The sequence below is a fragment of the Pan troglodytes genome, chromosome Y (assembly GCF_028858775.2).
Source record: "Pan troglodytes isolate AG18354 chromosome Y, NHGRI_mPanTro3-v2.0_pri, whole genome shotgun sequence".
In the NCBI taxonomy this organism is placed as follows: domain Eukaryota; kingdom Metazoa; phylum Chordata; class Mammalia; order Primates; family Hominidae; genus Pan; species Pan troglodytes.
The window spans coordinates 14,492,657-14,519,475 of NC_072422.2; the positions used below are offsets into that span (position 1 = coordinate 14,492,657).

Sequence of the window (26,819 nt, forward strand, 5' to 3'; positions counted from 1 at the left end):
CAAAATAAGTCATCTTACAAATTATCCAGTCAGCAGTATTGTGTTGTTGCAGCAGCAAATGGACTAAAACACTATTATTTCTTCCTCTTTAGATAACAAAATAAACTAACTTAGAAAAGGCCATGCCAAATTTCCCATCAAATGATCAAAAAGCCCATATATTTTTTTAAATGCAGTACAATAGCCTGCCACTAAAACAAAGCCCCATTTTACTCTTAACCATAGTTTTAGAAATAAAGGAAAAGCAACCATAAAAGTCAACATGTAATTTTATTGTTCAGTAAGAGAATTGCAGGAATTTTTAATGTTCTTGTCAACATAAATTTCAGTCTCTGTTGTCGTGCATAATCTGGTACTCTTTTGGTGGAAGATCAGTTGTAACTAGGGTGATATTTTTCCAGTAAAGATGGTTGAAGAGCTGGCCTGTAACGAAAGGCAACTGATGTATCAGCTATCGCACTCATTCACAACCACAGATTGCCTGCTGGTAGCAGGTTATAACGAGGAGCCTCATTGGCTAATACTTCAGGAGATCTGGTTGGAAAAAGTTGAAGGTTTCACTATCAGCCCCAAAGAAGGGAGACATGATGTATTATTGAGAAGCTGTGGTTTTAACAAAATTCACAATGTGGCCATTTGCTTACATGTCGGTGCTATGAGAGTGCATATGAATATTCGTCAATTGATTTAAAATAGCATGTTGATTTGTTGTAATTTGTTCTGATTGTCCAACTGAGGTTGAAATGGAAGAGGAGGGAAACCACTTCTAAATGGGTCAGGTGAACCATCAATTCCCTGGCTGACAGAAGATTTCCTTGTTAGAGTCATATTTGAATTTGTAGATATGGAAAATGAACTTTCTTCACTAGTTTCAGCAGCTAAGACAGAATTATGTTTATCTGTGTTAGCCTCTGCTCTAAAGTGCTTCTTGAAATATTCAGTGAAGTAGATACAAGAGAAGTGTTTTTAATCCTAATTCTTCTTTTTGTTCTTATTAAAAGTTGGGGACAGCCATGCTTGAATTTTGGATGATAATACAACTTTAACTAAAACCAAGGAGAAGGTAATTCAGTGCCATTTTAAACCAAGAGACAAGTAACAATAACAAACATAACACATACAATCTCAGATTTCTGTTTTATCAACACAAAGTTAATATCATCAAATAATGAATGAACATTGTTTACTATTTTTAAGAACATGCTTGTTGAGAAAAAAAAAACACTCAAGTTTTGAAGTCCTCAAGTGAAAACATGTTATACATTTAATAGTAACATTTCACTAAGTGGCTTTGGTATCTTTACTTGGAGTTCACTGGTGATACTCAAAGTTGCTAGCAATATTTCCTAAAACCTGAAAGTTTAATGCTCAACCTGCACTCAATAATTTCAAAAAAATTAAGTAATTTTTACCTCAATATTTGATATAATTTTAAAAATCTGATCTTACTGCATGTATTAACATAGTTACTGATGTACAAAATGAAATTACATATATACTCAAAGTGGTAACTGAAATATTTTGAATACCTTGCTTAAAACAGAAATTTTTCTTCTGCCAGAAATTTGGCTAGAAAGGCAGATCTGTGAAAATTCTGTTGAATTTTACTAAATCCATAAAGGTTGAGCTGTCGAGTTAAGCTTTTCATACTGTCAGTTTCAAATATTCTGTAAGGAGCCTTTATTTCCAAATTTTCTTTATTGAAGAGTTCTTCATTAATCACTATGCAAGTTTCATTCTTATCCCATGATTTAGACTTGAATTTGGCACTTTCAACTATTTTCCAAAGTTTACAGGGAAAGGTCAGAGAAGGAAAATCATTATCTGTATCTAGTTCAGAGACACAATGTGTAATGTGGCCTTTTTATCAAGGATCCTTGTGGCAAGACCTGAAAATCATTTATTCAGTCATTTACTTTAATTCTGAATCCCCAGGCATTATGTGTTCACACAATGGAGACCAAGTGGAGGCTTCCAAGCCATTTGATTCATCTTTAGGAGAAACATCTTGAGTTTCTGCAGAAACATGTGCCATCTCAAATAAGTAATTCTTTAGCTACTTTTTCAGCCTGCGTATGTTTCAAGACTGCAGCTTCAAATGCTGCTTCAGTAGTCTACTCAGGTAAGGTAATCTAGATCACCACAGTGGTTTCCAACCTGAGTAGCAATGGCATCACAAGAGGACTTTGGTCACCTAGCAACAAACATAAAAATTTGGCCAAGAATGTTTACTTCCCAGTCTCAGAAATGTATCTGGTAAAAATAAAATGCAGAATGATTACTTACACAGTTTATTCTGCAAAAGTTTCATGCCTGCAGAATCTGATAAATTAATAAGGAGGGACGGGTATGGTGGTTCACGCCTGCAATCCCAGCACTTTGGGAGGCCAGGACAGGTGGATCACAAGGTCATGAGTTCGAGACCAGCCTGATGAACATGGTGACACCCTGTGTCTACTAAAAATACAAAAATTAGCCAGGTGTGGTCCATGTGCCTATAGTCCCAGGTACTCAGGAGGCTGAGGCAGAAGAATGGCTTGAACCCAGGGAGGTGGAGGTTGCAGTGAGCTAAGATCACTCCACTGCACTCCAGCCTAGGCAACAGAGTGAAATTCCATCTCAAAAAATAATAAATAAATAAATAAATAAGGAAATAAATAATATCCTCAATCCTTGAAATAAACATAATTTTCTTCCTGACACACACAGTCTTACTAGATTGGTGCGAGGAGCATAGGGCCTGGTAATTGGACAGTGCAAACAATAAAAATAAATGATTTTAAAAACTCACTCAGCTTGGCATGTTGGATTGAAAACTGATGCAGTGTAAAACATATATGGTAAAAAGACATGGCCATAGAGATAAAAGGTAGGTTAATGGCTGTCAGGGGCTGGGGAATAGAAAGAACTGTTAAGTAGATATGGGGTTTCTTGTTTGATGATAGAAATGTTTTAATAATATAATTTTGAATAACATAATTTTATATTATGTGAAATGTACCTTAAAAAATCAAAATAAAATCAAATATAAAAAAACTGATTAGATTTCAGAATAAAAAGTTATTCATGTATGTATCTATTCAAAACATTTTTTATTCATATCAGTAGAATAAATAATACTTTCACTTGCTATGTCTGTAAATATCTGACATGTTAATTATGTAAGATTTTAAAAGCAAGTGACCTACTTATAAGGAGATCCCAAAGAGTGGGAGATTTAAAAATGTAATAATAACAAGAAAGTGTTTTAAGTAAAGTAAATTTGTATGTATGTCTAAGCAGAAAATTTTATTATTTGGTTCCAAGAGCCAAATATCTATTAAAAATATTTCTTAAGGAATAATCTTTGTGTCCTGCAACGTAAAGTTATCATTGTAAAACAGGAGTCAAATTTGTGAGGTAATCTCAGTATTGAATAAAATATTTCTTCTCTTTGAAAAATAATGCCCCATTTACAGTAAGAATTTTTATATGTTCACAGTTGAGAGGTGGTATATTAAAATTCTAATGCCTTGGCTTTGGTAAGTGTTCAATATGTGTGGAATAAAGAAATGATAATTTTGATATTTCTTATACTGTAGGAGGCAGTTCTCTCATACTGGAAAGAGGTGTCATTGTTAGAAGCTTGTCTTGGTTTAATATAGTTTAGGTTTTGGGGGTGTATTTTGCTTGTTTAGTTCAAAATTTTCCATATTAGCAGTAACTAACAAAAATGTCCAGATCAGAAAACTGTTTGTGAAAATAAAACAGGTGCTCCTACCAGATGTGGTTCATCAATTTTGACAGTACTTTCATTTAAAAAATGCAAAATTAAAATTTGTTTAATTGTTTGCTTTCTGGGGAATTTTCCTGTTGCTCTGTCTGAAGGGAGTACAGACTTCTTTTGTGATGGGAGGGTAGGAATGGCTACTGACAGCAGCAAAAGATGAGACATGGGTGTGAAGAAAAGAAGGAGTTAATGGGTGAATCAGAAAAATATCACCCTAAATGTAGGACAATCTAAGTCAAATTGTGGCTGAACGTTTTGGGGAGCTAAGATGTGTGACTCTGTAGGGAGGAAGAATGCCTTGGTGTTTTGAGGGGAATATGGCTCAGCTAGTGCCGTCACCTGACTCCAAACTGCAAGGCTACTTTAGTCATAAAAAGGCAAGAAAATAAGCAATTTTACCTGAAAAGCAAAGGACATAGTATTGAAAACAAGACCAGAAATGGTGCTGTAAAAGAGGTGAACAAACGCATTTACTTTTTGAACAAGTTTCCAAACTGTGAGGGTAGCAAATAGAAAAGATAGGCAAGAGCAGCCCTCAACCATCTCAAATCAGCTACTTCAGCCTACCTTGACCTCTGCCTGTCTCAGCTGGGAATCTTAACATAAATCTCTTGATACCAGGGGTGGCTTTTCCGGAGTCTTGAGCCTAGAAACTCCCTCTCTTGATTCTGATTTTCAGAGAAGAGAAGCAGCTGATTAGCATTTGGGTGGGACAGTGGTTGTTACTAATATATTACAAATTTCAGCATGTTTTTAAACATCAGAAGGAGAAAGTGCTTCGTATTTAAGTGAAATCTCAAAGGGGCAGAAATCTACCATATTCTTTGTTATTCAGATGCAGTGAGGCACTGGCTATGTGAGCAGGAGAAACAAATTCACTTAATCAGAAACACACGCCTAAATTTCTTGGTTCAGTGACTTTACTTTCACTTTCTACCTTGAATTTTAGACTCTGGAAGACCCACATCCAAACCCTGTGGCCCTTTTCATATGTGCATATTTTCATAAGTGTTTTCCAGAAATAAATTCTAGAGGTCCTTCTGTGAGTCCAAAGGAGAAGGAAGTGGTTGGGGCAGCCAGGAAGGTACAGTCTGCATTAATATCGTATTCGATGTATGGATTGTTGGGGAGAGAGTGGGATATATTTCTTATAATGTTGGATGTATTTTTCGCCTATCCCGAGGCCCAGAAACTCTGATGTCTCTGCAGTTGTCTTTCCATGCTTTCCTTTATACCCCTCGCCTACTTCTGTAATTTCTTTCTCTACTCTCCCTCCTCCTTCCCACCCTTTTTCTTTCCATTTGTGCTCTCTCGTTCCATTCCTTCTTTTTCCCTTTTCTTTCTTTTTGTGGGTATCTGGTAGCTGCAACTTATTTTCTTTCTGCTTTTCTTACTCACTTACTCTATTTACTAGGTATTTAACAATTGTCTTTAAAAGTAACATTCTTTCTTTCTTAAAATTTTATCCCTAATGGACATTATTTGGGGAAAAAACATTTTTATAGTGCCTCTAGATAAGTAATTATATCATCTGCACGTGATTCCCGTATTTTCTTACATGCCCGTTCCTCGTAGGTGGAAATGGGTACTTCATTGTACTCTTCTCTCTTTATTTACAGTGTTTTTTTCTGTCTCACCCCTTTAAATAACACATTGTCTCTCTTTTTGTGACATTGAATTAATTAGGTCAGATGCAATTTTTCTCATCTGTTCATTTGAAGAATGTTTCCTTTCATATTGCTTCTAGGGCCTATTTGCAAGTAACAAATTATTTTGTTGTTGTTGTTGTTATTTTTAGTTGGAGTCTCATCACTCCAACAAGCAAGAATTAGTTCTCATCATTAAGATCCCTTCAAGATTTCATTCACTTGTTTCAGCAGCCTTGAATTATCATCACCATGACCTGTTGTTACATCAAGAATCTCTAATTTCTAATGTTCTACTTTGGACACTCTGTTACCTGTGAGTTTTAATGTTTATATTAAAAAAAAACCTTTTAGTACTTGAGTACCCTAAAGTTTCATATTTTGAATTGGTGTCAGATTTATTATTATTGATCTCTCCATTGCTGGAGAAAACTAAGCAATAGGTAAACTCTATTCTTTTGGTAATTTCTGTTTTCTGAATGTTTCAGAGTAAATGTTTACTACTCTTGTGATACTGCAAATTGGTAATCAGATATATTTTAAAGTGACAAGGTTTCCCTGTTCATCACCAGTTATGTACATCACACAGATCAAAAGTAAGGTGTTTATTTTAAATGTTTTTCCCAAAAATTCTGCTTCCACTACTTTTCCAAGCTCTACCAGATAGATACTCAAGAATTGACCAAGGCAATCTCTTCTCTCATATTTCACTGTCAAATACTCTTAATCAGTGAGTCCGGTCAATTCTGTGTTTCTAAGAAATGATGATAGTGGTCATGATTCTAATGATATCAATAGGAACACCTTTCCAAATTTCACTATGTACCACAAACTCTTCTTCCTGCTGCCGATGTATTATTTTCTCTACACTGCTATCTCCCCAGGAAGATTCTAATGATATTATTATTGTACAGATGTGGAAACTGTAGCTTATGAGGTTTTAATTTTGCAGTTCAAGGAAATGACAGGATTCTGGCAGTGTGGTAGCTGATGCTTGTAATCCCAACACTGGAAGGCTGAGGCAGGTGGATCAATTTAGCTCATGAGTTTGAGAACAGGAAGATGATCAAACCCTATCTCCTCAAAAAACACAAAAATTAGCTGTACATGGTGGCATGCTCCTGTGGTCTCAGCTACTTGGGAGGCTAAGGCAGGAGGATCACTTGAGTCCTGGAGGTTGAGGCTTCAGTGAGTCTAGGTCACACCACTGCACTCCAACCTGGGTGACAAGGGCAGACCGTGTCTTAAAAAATGAACAAATAAATGCCCACCACAACCAAGCACAAAGAAAGCAAGCATAATAAGCTAGCTAATATGCTTGTTAGCAATGTGGACATTTATTTTACAGTTAAAAGAAAAAAATAGAAAGAAGGGACAGTATTGTAACTCAGAAAGTCTGGTTCCAGAGTTTGTACTCCTAACCAGAACAACTTGAGCATCAGTTGATATTTTCCATTTTTTGCTCTACTTTGTCTGATATTAATATAGCCATTCTGGCGGTCTTATCACTAGGGTTAGTAGTGCACAGCTTTATTCCATCTCTTCCCTAGTAATTGTGTCTTTATGTCAAATGTGTGTTTCCAGCAGGCAACATATAACTGGATTTTACTATTTTTATTTCTCTTATAGGCTTTACCTTTTAATTGTGGTATATAAGCCATTTACACTTAATGTGCTGATTGATGTAGCTTTCTGTTTTCTCCATGTGTTATTTGTTCCATTTTCTCTTATCTGTCTTCTTTTCTATTATTTATTTATTTTTTTAATTTCCTATTATGGCCTTTGTTGGTTTCTTAGCTGTTACTGTTACTTTAGTTCTTGCTTTGAGGTTTGTAGTGTACATCTCAAATTTACCACAACCTATCCTGAAGAGGTATTACACTTCTCTAGGGACAATATTAAAACACTAAAATAACATGTACCATTCTCCCCTCTTAGCCTCTATGCTACATGCATTTTTAAAATTATATAACCACAATATTTTATTATTTCAACAGTCAATTGCATTTTTCAAAGATTTGATTAAAGAAAAAAGTCTAAAACTTACATACAAAATTGCCATTTTCAGTTTTTGTCATTTTATAAGATCTATTATATCTTTGTGGCACCTATCACAGCCATTTGATAAATTAATTTGTAGATACAGTAAGAATGTCATATATTTATTAAAGTTTTTAATAATGATTTTTAAATTTCTTATTAGGTAGCAAAAAATAATAAAAATAAATGCTCAGAATGAGTATGTTATAAAACTAAACTGAAACTGCATGTAACAGCTATAGCATAGTTCATTTGAACTGAAATTCACATAAAATAATCATATTGACATCCAAAAAATTTAAAGATGTAGTGTAAATTCAATTTATACAAAATTGAAGCACGAGGTTTCCTAGATACCTGCTGTCTACACAATTAGAATCTAATTCTTCTGATTATTCTTGTAACAAAATCTTTTGAAATTCTAAATTCCGATGCAGAACATATCAGTGAAACTCCCTACCACTGTCTCTTGTACTGGCCTCAAGGAAACGAGAAAAAATAAGGTAAAAAAAATTTCTGCTGTGTTTATTTTTTTAACCTTCCAAATCTTGCTGAGTATTACTGTTCAACAAATGAAAAAAAATTCTCATCAGTTGTACTTGTTTATTGCCAATATACCTGGAAAGCAAATTCACTTTGTGTACAAAGTTGCAGCTGTTTCCAGGTACTTAAAACACAGTAACCAATAAAAATACTCCTTATAATTAGGTTCCTGATTTTTGAGATGCTTTTTTTATCTACTATAGTACTTTTAAGATAACCTGTTAGAATTATTTTAAGTATTCTTTCTATTGATGTTTTTCTTAAGTTTGGCTGTACTGTCATAATAGAGCTTTCTAGAAGGAAAGCAAGTAAAGTGGCTTAACAGGTTTGATATATACATTTTTTTAGTTAAGGTCAATGCTATCATAGAAAATTACATTTTATTTTTAAATTGTGGGTTGAAAGTCTAATCCGTGACTCTTAAACATGAAGATATTGCTTAATATTATTAGTCTTAAACTTGAGCATCAGATAACATCAGATTTGAAGACTTAACTCTAACATCTTTATATAATATTTCCATTTACTTGAAATCTATGTCAGTCATATATATTGTTTGTCTTAGTCATAATTTTTTATGGATGATAATTGTTTGTGTTTTAGTTTTAAAATGGGAAAAAGGGTATTCTATCACAAAAGAGGGGTATTCATAAAGGAGTTATAACTTACAAGAGATTGTGAAACAGTCACCCTATTTCTAGCATCTGTTAGGTTTGCTTTCTCATCTATAACTGTGCATGACATTTCAGGAGTAACATCAAATCTGTTTTAAAAAATGAATATATTATTTACCTGTCACCACAATTCTTTCCTGATTACTCTGTCATTTCTTAGATATTATGCAACCATTTTTTTAAGTAAGCATAGTAAGTGATTGAATGAAAGAATGATCTCAGTATTATGTACTGGAGAGGGATGTCAACGAGATGTCTTACTAGGATGTGTCAGGCCTTTATGCCTTCACAGAGTCAGTGAATTAATAACAATATTTGGACCACAATACCTTTGTGAGAGCTCCAGAGACCAGTTGAGAAGCAGCAGCACCCAGGTCCATGTTAAATATGAAGGAATCCAGCAAAAGGAGTATGAACATTCATGTCATTTTACTTGTCAGTAGATCTGTTTCCATCTCCCTGTGTTGCATAGTGTGGCAGAAACAGGAGGAAAACTTCCCTGCCAAGACTCCTCACTCAGTTTAACTCCCTAGGATTCTTCCAATTATACATGCTAATTTCATTTTTATTGCTGAGTAGCAACCCATGGTATAAATGTACCACAGCTTGTTTGAACATTCATATTTGAAGAACACAAGGGATGTTTTAGTTGAGTTGCCTTTTACCTTCATGTACAGTTTTTTTTGCATAAGTTTTATTTTCTGTAGTATAACTGCACTCAATTGCAAGGTTGTCTAACAGCTGCATGGCAAACAGTTTTGGACTGAGCCTACCATTTTACACGCCACCAAACAATGCATGAGTGGCTTGTTATTTCTACATCTTCACCAGCATTTGGTGTTGTCATTACTTTTTAAAATTGTAGATGTTTTAATAGATGCAGTGATGTAGCTAATAATGTTCAGTGACTTTTTGTGCATTTATTTCCCATGTTTATATACTTCTTAATGAAATGTCTTTGTACCCTTTGTCCATTAGCTAATTAATTTTTACCTAGGTGTAGTAATTGGGTACACATTTCATAAATGCTTTCTTCCATCTGCAGATTGGCTTTCTAGTCTCTTTATAAGTTATTTCACAGAGCAGAAGTTTTAAGTTTTGATTTGATCTAATTTATCAGATTTTTTTCATGGCTTGTATTTTTGGTATCAAATCCAATAAATCTTTCTCACGCCTAAGAGGGTTGAATTTTCTTTATTATTTTTTAAAGTTTCCTGAAAAGTGTTAGAATATCAGATTGCATTGAAGTTCATGAACCCTTTTGCATTAATTTCTGTAGGGTGAGTTTTATGTTAAGGCTATTTTTACTTAACCTATGGATGTCCACTTGCCCTAGCACAATTTGTTAAAAGGCTATTTTTCCTCCACTGATTTGTGTTTGCCAGCTTTGTGACATATTGCATCATATCCAAACCAGTGTGACTCTATTTCTGGGCTTTCTCTTCTACATTTTTTTATGAATCTATCCCTAGGGAAATACTACACTGTCATGATTAATTTGGCTGTGTAATAAGTCTTTAAAACATTGTTGATAGATTCCTCCCATTATATACTTTTTTTTCAAAATTGTCTTAGCTATCCAAGGATGTAACTTTGCTTTATCTAAAAAAATTATTTTCGAGATTTTGATAGGAATTGCACCAAATATATAGATCAAGCTGGGGAAGACTAACACAACATATTGAGTCTTCCAATCCATTAACACAATGTATCCTTCTTTATTACTACTTTGATTTCTTTCACCAGTGTTTTATATGTTTCAGCATACAAAGCCCATACCTGGTTTTTTTAAATGTATATCAGAGTATATCACATTTTTTTGGAGCAGTTGTGGATGATTCTGTTGCAAATTTGGGGTTCTCCTGACCTGTCGCATAGGGAAATAGCAGATTGCTGACTAGTTTAGATTCATTTCAACGGTTCAGAGGATGGGGGTTGGGTGGTGGTAGATGCTTAACTCCCCAGTGGAGCCCACTGACAGAACAGAGTAGGGTAGTGGAGAGAGCAGTCAAGAAGCACAGTGAAATCATCTCTACTTAGATCTGGCTCTTTAACCACTATTGCTGTTGGGTGGACCTGGGTGCTCAGCTTGCTATTAGACTCTGCTGACACTAGTTAGGGAACTGGAATTGGAATGCTATCCTCTGTTTTATTTAGCTGGGTGGGAAATAGAAGATTAGCTGCCTACTCTGACTTTAGAGGGATTCAGGGCATCACTGACCTGGGAGAAGCTTATCTCTGTACATGGCTGCAGAGAAACTGAAGTAGTCGTTTTTTTCTGTGGTGTTCGTCTGGAGTAGTTTGGTTATTCTCCATAGAACGGTTTTGTGTATTTGTTTGTAGTTAGGTTATCCTCTCCTGGTCCTTTGGCTGGGAGAGAACAGGATTTTCTTGAAGCTCTTTTTGTCTGTGCCTATTGGAGATTCAGAATTGGAAGCTTCTATAGTCCATTATGTGGGATACATGGAAGGCAATAAGAAAACCCAGTATCTTTACCGTAGTATCACTCTTCAAGTCCTGAAATCCCTAGACAAGACTTTTCAGAGTCTGTCTTTGTTTCTTGTAATTATGTCCGTGGTGTTTTAGTTGTTCAGAGGAAACACTGGGGTGTTGCATTGTACCTGGAAGTCCTAGGAAGTCAAAGTTTGAGGATGGCTTTAAAGTACCAAGCAAACCAAATCTCATAAAGCAAAACATGGGGAGGTATGATTGCAGAGAATGAAATGATATGATTTACCTATAATAAAGTGATTTTATAGCATAAACTTTTCACTAAAATTAATATCAAAGAAGTTTTATAATATATGTGAAAAAGCCAATGATTTATAGCATATAAATAATATAGGTCAATGAAAAACAGATGAAATACCTGCCATACACTTTGGAAAAAAAAATAAAGTTGGCAGTGCTTCCAGAAAATATTACCAAAAATATGTTCTTTTTCAACTGCAGAAGGGATATAGTAATAATGGCTTCTCATAGGTTTTATTTGTTAAGTAACAAATAATTTAATTGAAATCAAGCATTTGTTTCTAGTTCTCTGGGGCAATGACAGCAGTTGCAAAACCAAATTTTATGGAAGCCAAAGATTAAAAGTGTAATATTATATTCTTTTAAAAAAATGGCTGTCAAGAAAGAAAACATCTGTAGGATTTGAACTCCAATATCATTAATTTGAGATAAACTTGATAGTTCATTGAAATAGTCAACTGATGAGTAAATGTGGATATATTCCCAGGAAAGAGACCATTTCTGAATCCAGTGGGGTTGGGCTTCCTGCCTAAATAATTTGTTAAAGAAAGTGTTGTTCAGACATTTAGCTGGAATATTTGAGCCAATACAGAAAGCCATTGACCACAGATACTAGGATCTAACACAGAATGAGGTTTTTATTCAAAGCCATGAGGGGAAAGTTCATATCTCAACCTCCATCCTATGTGATATTCAAGACTGAGGTCATATTTTTCATATTACCTACAAGATATAACTACCTCAAAAGCAGAAACTAATTGATTGGTGGGCATTCGATGCCCTAATAAATAGCCAAGAAAGACACACTAAGGGGAACTAAAGGATAAAAAGTTGAATTAAAAGATTCTTCATAATAAGTAGGTTTTGGTGTTCTCTGAGATGAATAAATGGAATCTAAAGGCAAAACAGGTGGGTAGGAGAACAAAAATAAATGTTTTAAATAGAGAATTATACCTTGTTGAAAAATGAACCATATAGTAAAAAGTCAAATAAATTTTTTTTGTTTGTTTCTTGTATAGTAGATTCAGCACAAATATAGCAACAATAAGTACTTTTCTAAGTAAATCTGAAAGTAAGTTTGCCAGTTTTGGGGGAAAATACGTAAATGTAAATGTCACATTTCATTTTGAAATTTCATAGTTTGCTGACAAACAACATATACTTTATTTTTGGTATGAGTCTCTTCCTTGCAATATTGAGAATATAATTATACTAAAATGCTATTTATTGTTTATTTAAAATGAAAATGCAACTGGGAATTCCATGTTATATCTGATGACCATACATGAAAGATAAGTTAATAAAAATTGAGCTCAGAGTAGACAACTTTCATATTAAATTACAAGATACACCAGAAGGAAAACATGTATAGAAGGACTAAAAGGCAGAATATGAAAATAAATTCTACACTGGATATTATTCCACATAAGTTGTCACTGAATAAAAATACATTTTTCAACTCACAAAGATTAAGCAAATATTGAAGACTTAGTGAAAGCCAAAGGAAAAGAAGTATGAAACCTATTATTTTTATTTTTTAGCAAGGGCAAAAACAAATATCAAAATTAAAGTGGTATGTAGGAATTTGTGTGAATTTTTTTTGTGGGGGCTAGAAATACATTTTACCTTTTTAGGAAAAAAATGTCAACTAACTGCATCCTTTTGATTAGCTATAGAAAGTGTAGAAGTATGGTAGTTAATATCAAAAGCAGGAAATATGAATATTTTTTCAAAACAATGAATAACTACGGAAAGTGTAAAAATATGGTAATTAATGTCAAAAGCAGGAAAAAATAAATTTCTGCCAGAAAAATAAATTAATACAATTAGAAGAAAAGGTTCAGGGTAGGGAGAGGGATTGAACAACAAAGACTGAAAGAGAGGCGGCAAAGGCAGAGACAAAAAATCTTGGGTAAATAAAAAGCTATCTAATCAGATATTAGTTATGTAGATAAGAGAGTAATCATATTAGATGTAAATGCTTCCAAATTATGTGTTAAAATATTAAATACTCTAACACTGGATTGAGAAAATATGCTTTTACCTGGGAATAATTACACTGAAATATTAAAACAAAGGTTTAGAGAAAATTAACAAATATTTATTTAAAAAGATAGGCCACTACAATTGTATAAGACAGAAGAGAATTTTAGAAAAAATGCAAGCAATAAGGAAGGACTATAATAGATAACATGAGAGGTGACAGACAAAATATGAAATATCAAAATATGAAAAATTTTTAAAGATATATAACAGCCACAAATTTAAATGCCTCAGTAGCATTCTCACAATATATGCCATAATCAAATTTGATGGATATTTATTTATATTGACAAATCACAATTGTAGTGAGAGGTGTTTAATAAATCAATCGTCTAGACTGATGAGTATACAGACATTTAGTTGTTAATAGGAATACTTTGCAATTAACAATTAACAAAACTTTTATATGTATATAAATGTTGCAACCTTCACTCTTAAAAAGTAAATATGTGTCTTAGCCACTATATATCTTCTACTTACCAAGAAAGCATTCTTTTTTAATGATGATTTACTTGGTTCAAAAATGTGATCTCAACAAGTTTTAGATAGATAATTTCATATAGATCTGATTTTATGGTTAAATGTAAGCAATATAAAATTAACAGACTTTCCAGCTCATTCTATGAGGCAAGTAGTACTCTGATAACAAAACTAGAGAAAGATTGTAGAAGAAAAGAATGTAACAGACAAATATCTTTCATGAATACAGACAAAAATTCCCAAGGAAATACTAGCAAATCAAATCCAGCAATATATGAGAAGAGGTACATTCCATAACCAAGTAGGATTTATCTCAGGAATGCAAGGTTAGCTTAATATTCAAGAATCAGCTATGCAATACAGATACAATTAAGGAACCCAAACCATATGACAATCTCAACAGATGTGGTAAGATATTTTATAAAATCCAACACTTTTCTATGATAAAAGCACTCAACTAGGTGGGAATAGAAAGAAAATAACTCAGCCTGAAAAAGGGCATCTACACAAACCCAAAATCTAACGTGAAACTTAATGCAAAAACCTGAATGCATTTTCCTTATTATCCAGAATAAGGCTAGGATGGCCACTGCTGCCACTTCTCTTTGACATTTTACTGGGAGTTTGATTTTGATGAGGGGCAATTGGGCAAGAAAATAAAAAAAGAAGCCATCTAAATTGGAAAGTAAAAAAGTGAATCTATCTCTGTTTGCAGATGACATGATCCTGTATACAGAAAATTCTGATAAATCAGAACTAATAATTAAGTCCAGCAGAGTTGCAGATGACAAGATCAGTATACAAAAGTCAATTATATATCTACACAGTAACAAAGAGCAATCCAAAAATAAAATGAGATTAAGAAAAACATTTCACAAAGATAGCAAGAGAATAAAATACTTAGGAATGAATTTAACAAATGTGCAAACATTATAATCTAATAACTCTAAAATATTGTTTAAAGACATTAAAGAAAATTGAAATAAATGGAAAGATATCCAATATTCATGGATTGGAAGATAACATTAAATGACAACACTGCAAAATTGACCTACAGTTTCAATTAAGTCTCTACCAAATCCCAGGTGGCTTCTTTGTAAAAATAGGTATAGCAATTCTACTATTCTTATGGACTTTCATAGGATGCAGAATAGCCAAAACAATACACTTTCCATTCAAAATTTACCACAAAGCTGCAGTAAAGATAGTGTGGTACTGACACAATACACCAATGAAATAGAATTGAGAATTCAGAAAGAAGCCTTCCCAACCTGTGCGCAATTGATTTCCAACAAAGGTACCAAGATAAATGAATGGGGAAACATAGTCAAAATCTCAAGAAATGGAACTGAGACAACTAGATATTCATGTGAATTTGGAACCCTGTCTTTTACCACAATTATCTCAAAATGTATCAAAAATCTAAATTCGGGAGCTGAACACAATAAAATAAAACTCTAGAAAAAAATATAGATGTTAATCTTTTTGACCTTAGATTAGGCAAATGTTTCTTCAATATGTAACCAAAAACACAAATAATACACATCAGTTAAATTGAACTTCATTGAAAATAAACTTCTGTGCTTCAAAGAGATCATGAAGTAAAATGACACTGTGGGAGAAAAATATTGTCACATCATATCTAGAGCTAAGCATAGGAAATGATATTTAGCTCTCAGAAAAATGAAAATCAAACCACAATGAGATACAATGAATCTCAAACCACAATGAGATATATTGAATAGAATGGAGTGTAATCAGAAAGAAATAACAGATGTTGGTTAATATAAGGAAAAATTGGGAACCTCATCCAGTTGCTAGTGGGAACGTAAACTGAGGTTGCTTCTTTAGAAAACAGTCTGGTAGTTTCTCAAAAGATTGGACATACATTCACCATATGTTCCTAAAAATTAAGATATAATTATGAACATTTCTATATGAATGTTACTAGCAGCATTATTCACAATATAAATGTTTCCATCAACTCCAGATGTGGAGGTGGGCCTAGGTTGATGTTACCCTTGCAGTGGTTTTGCATCATATATTCACTCACCATATATCTGATCTAATTGATGCAAATCCACATATTCTACAATAAAACGACCAAGATAAAGAATGTGGACAAATTACTTAAACTTTCTTGCCTCAGTATGCTCGGCTTAAAAACCGGACAGAATAGCAAGCCTGTTACAGAAATCTCGAGTTTAGGAAACTCCAGCCTTTTAAAGGGAGGTAACAGCAAAGCTGCTTAACTTCTGCCTTAGAAAGAGGTGTTATCTTTATCTTCTTTTAATTTTTAATTTTTAATTTTTTGAGCCGGAATCTTGCTCTGTTGCCCAGGCTGGAGTGCAGTGGCGCAATCTCGGCTCACTGCAAGCTCCGCCTCCCAGATTCACGCCATTCTCCTGCCTCAGCCTCCCGAGTAGCTGGGACTGCAGGCACCTGCCGTCACGCCTGGCTAATTTTTTGTATTTTTAGTAGAGACGGGGTTTCACCGTGTTAGCCAGGATGATCTTTATCTCCTGATCTCGCGATCCTCCTGCCTCGGCCTCCCGAAGTGCTGGGATTACAGGCTTGAGCCACCGCTCCCGGCCCATTATCTTTATCTTCTACAGTGATTGTTATACACAGCTCCGTGAAGATAATCTACAAAAAAAGGCTGTAAGTCACGAACAGCCTCATATTGTATTAGTCTGTTTATAGTAAGTGTCTGTAATAGGCAATTCCACAGAGACAGAAAATGGCTTATTGGATACCAAGGGCTCTAGGAAAGGGGGAAGTTGGTATAGAGTGCTAATGGTACAGAGTTTCTTATTAAGGTGATGAAAATCTTCTGTATGTAAGTAGTGGTGATGTTTGTACAACTTTGTGAATACCTTGAAAATCACCGAGTGTGTACTTTATTTTATTATTATTATTTTTTAGACGGATTCACACTCTGTCTCCCTGCCTGGAGTGCAGTGGTGCAATCTCAGCTCACTGCAACCTCTGCCTTCAGGGTTCAAGTGATTCTCCTATCTCAGCCTCCTGAGTAGCTGGGATTACAGGTGCACACCACCATGCCCAGCTAATTTTTTTTATTTTTAGTACAGATGGGGTTTCACCATGTTGGTCAGGCTGGTATCGAACTGCAGACCTCATGATCTGCCTGCCTCGGCCTCCCAAAGTGCTGGGACTACAGACGTGAGCCACCGCACCCAGCAAGTATGTACTTTAAAATGGTTAATGTTATACTATGTGATTTATCTCTCAATCCAAAAAGTGTTTAAATCTTGATTAAAGTTGTGTGCACTACCAGCCTTAACAGGAATGTATATGCAAGTTAAACACACAAACAAAACTACTGAATGTGCCCCAGTGACCTAAAGGTGCAGGGAAGTGAACAACTGGAAAACAATGAGAGCTAAACTCAAAATTGGCATTGAGTATGAAAGAATGCTTTCTCCAGTCTATGTAGGAAAAACTAGAGGAAGTGTCCATGTAGTTGGATAATTTTTCACTTATAACAAATGCCTGTAAATATGCCCCTAAATATTAAACCTTTTTTTGTTTTGTCTTTGTTTGTTGTTTTTTGTTTGTTTTGTTTTTTGAGACAGAGTCTTGCTCTGTCGCCCAGGCTGGAGTGCAGTGGCATGATCTCAGCTCACTGCCAGCTCTGCCTCCCGGGTTCACACCATTCTCCTGCCTCAGCCTCCTGAGTAGCTGGAACTACAGGCGCCCACCACCATGCCGGGATAATTTTTTTTGTATTTTTAGTAGAGACGGGGTTTCACCCTGTTCACCAGGATGGTCTCCATCTCCTGACCTCGTGATCCGGCTGCCTCAGCCTCCTAAAGTGTTGAGATTTCAGGTGTGAGCCACCGTGCCTGGCCATATTAAATCATTTTTTTAATAAGAAAGTGAAGTTCAGAATCTAGAAAGGAGTTGGCAGTACCATCATTAAATTTTAAATTGTTCAGCGTACACGTGAAGAATATAACTTACATTTTAGTTCATGTTGTACATACATATAAGCAAACAGAATTTTCTATTTTGATAACAAAACCACAGGATAAAGAATCAAGTCAAATTACTTAATCTTTTCTTGTTGTAGTCTCCTTAGTTTAATAAGAAGTCCAAATAGTAAGCCTGTTACATAAATTAAGTCTGTCAACCTTTTAGAATAAAGATCAGGCCAGCCACAGTGGACTCAGGGTGAATCCAAACACTTTGGTAGGACCAAGGTGGGTGGACCACCTGAGCTCAGGAGTTCGAGACCAGCCTGGCCAACATGGCAAAACCCCATCTCTACTAAAATTACCAAAAAAAAATAGTCAGGTTGGGTGGTGGCCGCCTGTGGTCCCAGCTACTGAGAGGCTGAGGCAGGAAATCGCCTGAACCCAAGAGGCAGAGGTTGTGTGGTAAGCCAAGATCCTGCACTTCTGCCTGAACAACAGAGCAAGACTTTGTTACTTCCTATATAAAAAAAAAAGAAAGAAGAAGAAAGTGAAAAAGAAAAAAAGATCAAAGTGAACTGAAAATATATCATGTATTGTTTTCCACAGTTCTTCTGACAAAAGACAAATATCCGTGTACTGACAGAACTTACATTTTGGCTTTAGTAGGAAGCAGTGACAACAACTAGTGACTTTTAAGTAAGAAGCGTAAGGATTGTGGGTTCATGTATATGCAGGTGCATAACATAAACTTAAAGGAGATTTGAGCAAATTTTTTGAAATGGCAAGGAGAGCAGAACCTCTGAGGTTGTAGTATATATTGGGGCCCTGACCAAGAAAAAGAATGTTAGAAGAAGATATGTAAAAGATAATAAGAATAAAATTATATATGTGTTTTTGTTACATTATAAGGACCATGGTTTTAGCTTAGGAAAGGGGGAGGCTGGGATTGAATGCTTAATGGGTAGTTTCTTTTTAAGGTAATGGCAACATTCTATATATAAATAGTGCTGATGGTTCCTGTAACTTTGGGAATACCCTAAAAATCACTAAATGTGTACTTTAAACTGGTTACTTTTACAGTATCTGAGATATAACTCACATAATGTAAGAGGTAATCGAGGAAGGTAGGGAATCACTGAAGAGGCTGAGTTAATCACCTGAGAAATGTGGATGGCCTGCATCTGGGTGATAGCAGGAGAAATAGGGAAAAGTGGTTAGATTCTGGATGTTTCTTAAGAGTAAAACCTGCAGAATTTGAGGATTAATGGAAATGATGCAATGAAAAGAAAAGCATTAAGGATGACCTTATGTGCCTTAGCAACAGGATATAATTACTATCAGGTGAAATGGGAAACATCTGGGGAAAGTTGTTTGGAAACTGGATTAGAATTCAGTTTGTAGCCTTGAGTTCAAATTGCATATTAAACTTGAATATGTACAACAGACTCCGATAAGATTGGGGGATTGGTAAGAGACTGACTGGAGATATAAATATGGGACTTATAGTATCATTCAGAAATCCATTGTACAGGAAAAGATAACCAGGAGATTGAGAGTAAAAGCATCAGGAATAATTCAAGTAAGAGGGAGACTAAAAAATAACTCTTATAATTGGCCAGGTGTGGTGGCTTGCACCTCCAATGCCAGCAGTTTGGGAGCCTGAGGCGGGCAGAAGGCTTGAGCCCAGGAGCTCGAGACCAGCCTGGGCAATATGAAGAGACCCTGTCTCTACAAAAATATAAAAATTAGCTAGGCCTGGTGGCCTGCAGTCACAATCACCCAGAACATGGAAGTGGAAAGATTGCTTGAGCTTGGGAGATTGAGCTACAGTGAATCCTTGATCACACCACTACACTCCAGCCTGGACAACAGAACCAGACCCTGTCTCAATAAAGAAACAATGATAAGAATTAAAAAAAAAAACTATTATATTTATATGGCAAAAAGGAAGTTAAATATAGCACTTTTGGTGGACGGTTGGGGATGAAAGCTTGACTGTTTAAGGTAAGTGGAATGTTCAAATGAGAGCATATTATCAATGGCAAAAATATTCAACTGAAGTTTAAGGTAACATATTAAATTTAGCAATTAGGGTGTCACTGATGACTTTTGAGAAACGACTGTGACTTCACTGTTGTGGGATAAAACTGAGAAATAATAAGAAGTGATGGAAAGGAAATAGCTAATAGAAATTCTCTGTGGAAATTAAAAGCAGAGAAAAAGTTCAGCACCATCAGAGACAGTTTTTGTTTTGAATTGTAAAATATGTTTTTTTTAATACTCGTGTGATAAGGAAATCAGGGCACTGACAAGGAGAATGAAATAAATTACACAAAAGAGAAAAAGATCAATCATATTGATGGATTGGGTCCAGGAGGACATATTTCAAAATGTGATGAAGGTTTTGAATTTGAATAAATAAGTGCATATAGATAAAGGTGTGATTTAGATCAGAATAACAAACAAAAGAAGGTGAGGAAATTAATATTCTGAAGCATAAAATTTAAAGAATTTGAGGAATATTTATGATAAATTATGACAAAGCAATGCAAAGAAATTTCAAGAAATGAACAACTTATCAAATGAAATAGATAACTTCCTGCTTCTTCCCTCTCACTTTTTTTAACTACTACTTTTACTTTTCCCATTAATATATTTTTAAAAATGACCAACATCTTCTGGGGAAATATTGTCTTTCTTTCTGGAAATTTGTATTAGATGCTTACTCATTTTTTGTGCTTTCAATACATTAACAGCATTTTTAGTCAGAAAAATATTTCTCTAAAACAATTTCATTTTAATATTTACTTGATTTAAAAGTACTGTTGCCTTTTATTTTCCTTCTTATTCATTTTGTTTTATATTGCTTCCCACACATAGTGACTAATTGACACTCACAGTATGTCAGTAATTTTTCTGGTGGTTTGTCTACAGAGAACCTAAAATGAGCTGTTTCCCCCCCCCCCCCCCAACAAAATAGAGTTTAGACCTACTATTGCCATGTAGTCTGGATTTTACATCTATTTAAATTGAAACTTTACTAGATTAATAACTTCATAGAGTTAAGTTCAGCCAAGAAACAGTATTTTAAATGCAAATAACCAACATCTAGCAATAAGTGGAACTTAGAGGCCTCACTATTCTGTATTCCTTTACTAATCACGAATATCTGGGGATAGTTTTCTTAGTGTCATCATGGTTACACTTGGCTTAGATTGTGCATTTTATTTTAGTGGATGTCAGCTGCAGACATTGGCTGAAAAGCACAAAAAGAAAACTTATGAGAAATGAACATTTCTTTCATACTACATGGAGATAGGACTGTCATCTCAGAGCTAAGGGGTAGTTGATGCCTCATAGAAGTTTGGTCATCTACTTCTTTAAAACAATGTTTTCTGAAGAAATAGTATGTCAAGTTAGACATTGTAGTTCAATATTCCCTAAATCAGACATAGATTTTTCTATTGTGATTAGTGATCCATATCTACCTGTTAACATTTTCTATGAATAGTGAATTATAGAGAATCTTGTTTACTTCTGTTTAAATTTAATACTGAACTCTACTGTATTCACTGACAAGACGACTTTGAATTAGCAGCACCCTGAGAATGGAGACAGTGTTTGAAGAGACAGATGAAGAAAGCACAGGAGGAGTTTCATCTTTGGAAGAAGAAATAGTCCTTGGCCAGAGACCCCATATAAGCTTTTCTTTTAGCATTCTCTTCTCAACTGTTCTATACTGTGGTGAGGTTGCCTTTGGTTTATATATGTTTGAAATTTACCGAAAAGCCAATGACAGATTCTGGATGTCATTTGCCATCAGCTTTATTATTGTGGGGGTAATTTTGGATCAAATTATCCTGATGTTTTTCAACAAAGACTCGAGGAGAAATAAGGCTGCATTGCTTTTTTGGCACATTCTTCTTTTAGGACCTGTTGTGAGGTAAGTGACACAAATATTTCTCATTCACTGCCTCCAACAAGTAAATTGAATATAAGTAGATGGCTAAAAAGATTAAGGATGCCATAATTATCGTTTCCGGAATTGAAATATTTCCCTCTTTAGATTTATGTAGTTTTCACACTTTTGTAACTGTTCCTATTTAATTGTCATCAGTTATAAAGAAATGATAGATTTTTAAAAATGCAAATGGGAATAAGTCAGTCATTTCTTCTATTCTTTCTATGCATGTGCTGTAGTCCAGTCTTTACTATTTTTCTCATTCGGCTGAATGGGCATTTTAAATAGTGATGAGGCATAGAAATATAACCTTAAATTAAGGAATGAGAGAGTAGCGTGAGTGAGAAGAGAGAAAGGCTTGAAAATAATCTCATAAATTTTATTTGTCAACTGAAGCGAATTTAACTTTTTAGTGGTAGATTTTCCAGACATCCTGGAATTTGTAGCTGTTACTTGGAGTATCAAAACATAGCTTAGCAATTAATTTCCATATCACTTCAGTCTGTTACCACACTGATTTGCATGAGTACTGTAAATTTTGTTATGTTAATCTGTCTTACTCATAGTTCTAAATTCTTAGTTACTATTTATGTGAATAAACATAACATTTGGCAGGTAAATTCTTTCTTTTATAACTTCTTTTCACTGAGTGTTTTAGGTAAACTCAAGTTTATTTTTCTGCATGAATTTCAGAGCTAGATGTTGATAAATTTTATTTTATCCAATAAAACTTATACATAAACTTTAGGAAAGACTAACGTGGTTTAAAAGAACAATTCTTCATATTTATGGACCACATAGGAATTAATATTTATTTAAGATTGGTCTATCTTAAGTGTTTTTTTTTTTTTTTTGATGTGTTTTCTTTATTGAAGTTTTTATATTTTTTAGGATTCTTGCATCATGGATTTACATTTTAGGTTAATACTATGCAAAGTATATTTTCATTTTACTTTTTATTATTGTTAACTGTTTTGTTATTGATTTAAAACTTAACTGTAGGTTGGGCATGGTGGCTCACACCTGTAATCCCAGCTCTTCGGGAGGCCAATGCAGGCGGATCATTTGAGGTCAGGAGTAGAGTCTAGTCTGATCATCACGGCGAAAAGCCATCTCTGCTAAATACCAAAAAAATAGCCAGGCATGTTGGTGCATGCCTGTAATCCCAGCTACTTGGGAGGCTGAAGCCAGAGAATCTTTTGAAACTGGAAGGCAGAAGTTGCACCTAGGCAACAGAGCAAAACTCTGTCAAAAAACAAACAAACAAACAAAAAAACAAACAAACAAAAACCTTAAATATATTTCATCACAAAATGTGATCTGCATTATAAAATGGAAATACATGTTTATATATGAATTATATAAACATATAAATTTAAAAATATAAATATATAAAGGGAGCCTTGAATTATTACCAGATCTGATGTCAGCTGTTAAAAAGGTTTTTCACATGAGCTAAATTAGAAAGTATTGCCTAATTGACTTTCTTTTTTTTTTTTTTTGAGATAAACTATCATTCTTTTATGCCGAGGCTGGAGTGCATTGACACAATCTTGGCTCACTGCAACCTCTGCCTACAAAGCTCAAGAGATTCTCCTGTCTCAGCCTTCCAAGTAGCTGGAATTATAGGTGCCCACAACCATGCTCAACTAGTAGTTGAGAGATAGTGTTTCACCAGGTTGGCCAAGCTGGTCTCCAACTCCTGACCTCTAGTGAGCAATTGGCAGACTGTCAGACTGACATTTGAGAAACTCTCAGGCTGTTTACCAAAGTAACTACTTCCTCACCCTTACCTCCCACCAGCAATAATTAGGGGTTCTTATTTCTCCACATCCTTCTCCACTCCTACTGTCTCTTTAAATCATAGCTCCTAATGCAAATAAATAAAGTTTCATTGTGATTTTGGTTTCTATTTCATTTTTGAATGGTCCTGGCAGCCTTGTTGAAAATCAACTGACGGTAAATATGAGTGTATATTTTGGAGTGTCTTATCTATCCCATTGGTCTATGTATTAATCCTTATTACCAGTTTGATGAATAATGTTTTGTAATAAGTTTTTAAGTAGAAAGTATTAATTAACAAATTAATTAAGTTGATAATATTATTTTTGCAAAGTTGTTTGGCTATGTGGAGTCCTTTGCATTTCCCAACTGATCAGATGTTTGTTTCTGCCAAATATTGTTAATAATAATAACAACAATAAAGGCAATTAATTTTGATATGGAATGAATTGAATCTGTAGATAAGTTTGGGGAGTATTGTCATCTTAATAATATGAAGTCTTTCAACTCACGGTCCTGTGATGTATTTCCATTTACTTAGGTCTTTAACTTCTTTTGTTGGTGTTTGGTAGTTTTAAATGTACAGGTCTTACACTTACTTGTCAAAGTTATTTCTAAATATTTTCTTTTTTAGGTTATTATAAAAAAGGTTTTTAAAGCATCATTCTCAATTGTTCATTGCTAGTATGTAGAAATACAAATCGTTTTTGCATACAGATGTTGTGTACTGAAACTATGCTGAAACTATTTACTAGCTTTAATGTTTTTTTGTGTGGATTCCTTCAGATTTTCTATATACAAATTATGTCATCTTGAATAGAGCTAGTTTCACATCTCCTTTTTAAAATCTGTTTGCCTTTCACATCTTGCCTGGTAACCCAACAACTAATTGTTTTGGTTAGAACCTCTAGTACTATATTAAAAATGAGTTTACATGTTTCACTTATTTCTGACATAAGGGAAAAAGTTTTCAGTCTTCCGTCAACAAAAAGAGTTAAACTCTGTAAAATATTTTGAAGGGATTTATTCTAAGCTAAATGTGAGTGACCATGGGCTATGATACTTTTCCTAGGAAGTCCTGAGTGCGTGTGCCCAATGTGGTCAGCATACAGCTTGGTTTTATACATTTTAGGGAGGCATGAGACATCAATCAAATAAACTAAGAAATACATTGGTTTATTCCAGAAAGGCTTGACAGCTCAGAGCAGTGGGGTGGTTGGGTGGATTCCAGGCTATAGGTAAATTTAAACATTTTCTGGTTGACAACTGGGTGAGTTTGTCTAAACAGCTGGGATGATAGAAAGGAAATAGGTTAAGATAAAATATTGCGGAGACCAAGGTTCTTTTGAAGACTTATAATGGCTGCCCTTAGAGAATACATGACAAATGTGTTCTATTCAAACCTTTTAAAAGTGCTAGACTTTCAGTTAACCTCTTCAGATTTGGAAGGGCCTGGAAATAAAAGATCTGGGGAAATTAATAGAGATTCCATGCAGATCCAAAATTTCCCCCACATAGGACAGCTTTGCAGGGCCATTTCAAAACATGAGGGGAAAAAAAACATGTTTTGGGGTAAAATATTTTTACTTTCTTCTTTATTTTGTTTTGTTATGCCAGAGTCAGAGTGGAAAGTAAGTCACAATATATAGGGTTAATTAAAATCCATCTGATGAGAATTTATGGTTTGTAGGGCATTAGTACCCAGACCCCTTATATAGGAATTTGGGCAAGATTACAAAATGATAGCTTAGTTCTCATTTTTGGCATGAAACATTGTACTAGCTTTTTTTTCCTTAATTGATGGTCTTTGCTAGTCTGAGAAAGTACTGTTTGTTGTGTGTTTTTATTTTGAGATGTGATGGATTTTGCAAAATGATTTTTTCTGCCTGTTGAGATGATCCTGTGATTTTTGTTCTTTATTCTATTAACATGATATATTTCACTGATTTTTATATGTTGAATCTGTTACAGGAAAGTGGTCCTGATCCAGACCCCAAGAGAGGGTTCTTGGATCGTGTGCAAGAAAAAATTCAGGGCAAGTCCACAATGTAAAGTGAAAGCAAGTTTATTAAGAAAGTAAAGGAATAAAAGAATGGCTACTCCATAGAGAGAGCATGCCCGAAGGCTGCTGGTTGCCCATTTTTATGGTTCTTTCTTGATGGTATGCTAAACAAGGGGCGGATTATTCATGCCTCCCCTTTTTAGCCCATATAGGGTAACTTCCTGATGTTGCCACGGCATTGGTAAACTGTCATGGCACTGGTGGGAGCGCAGCAGTGAGGACGACCAGAGGTCACTCTTTTGGCCATTTTGGTTTTTGTGCATTTTGGCTGGCTCCTTTGCTGCGACCTGTTTTATTAGCAAGTTCCTTATGATCTGTAGTTTTTATTACACACATTTTAGAACACATTTGCCATGTATTCTCTAAGGGCAGCTATTATAAAACCTCCTTTTTATCCTGTAACTTAGAATGCTTTAAATATCTGGGAATGCAGCCCAGTATGATTCACATTCATTTTTCCTGCCTCCTGTTTAAGATGGAGTTGCTCTAGTTCACATGCCTCTGACAAATCTCTTCTTGTTGTGGAAATAAATCCTATTTGGTTGTTGTGTATTATCATTTTTTATGTGTTGCTGAGTGTGGCTTTCTAGTGTGGTGTTGAGGACTTTTGTGTCTGTGGTTCATAAAGGATATTGGTCTGCAGTTTCTTCTAGTTTTTTTCTCATTTTTGATAGGCTATAGCATTTTTAATAGATTTTATTATATTTATGCCTTAACACAACAAAACAAGTATATGCAAAAGTGGAAAGGTAATTTATGAAAACATAATGATTGTTAAATTCTAGTCTACTGTAACTAAGAGGAAAATTGTGTATATATATGTCAATTGAGGACACTACCAACCTTAAGATGGATTGACATGGAAGTCCCTGATTAACATAACTTTACAGCTTAATATCCTCTCCACGATCTCCACAAGTTTTTAGAAAGTCTTACTTTCATGGCCAACTTTTTAACTTGTGTGACTATTTTATTTCTGCAAAGCTGTCTTAATGTCTTATTTTAATGTCAAAAAATAAATAAAAAGAAAAGGATGAAGGAAAAACCTTTTTTTGTTTTCACAAGCATCACCTTTGGTGTCAATTAATGAGTTTGTAGAAAGACTGGGATGACTGCTGGGTGCAGTGGCT

General features: G+C 34.6%; 2 pseudogenes across 2 annotated transcripts; one reads left to right on the forward strand and one right to left on the reverse strand.

The window, feature by feature from the left end:
• Positions 1-251: 251 nt before the first annotated feature.
• LOC735401 (heat shock transcription factor, Y-linked-like) lies at positions 252-8,901 on the reverse strand (annotated as a pseudogene). 2 transcript variants are annotated; one of them, NR_189009.1, is made up of 3 exons: positions 8,791-8,901; positions 4,337-4,437; positions 252-2,253 (listed from the first exon to the last, which is right to left on the reverse strand). The product of NR_189009.1 is annotated as a heat shock transcription factor, Y-linked-like, transcript variant 1 (transcript). The 2 variants fall into 2 exon arrangements; NR_189010.1 differs by lacking the exons at positions 4,337-4,437; positions 8,791-8,901 and having other exon boundaries at positions 252-1,046; positions 1,530-2,155.
• The window catches only part of LOC735503 (XK-related protein 3-like), a 37,866-nt pseudogene continuing 18,935 nt past the window's right edge, over positions 7,889-26,819 (forward strand).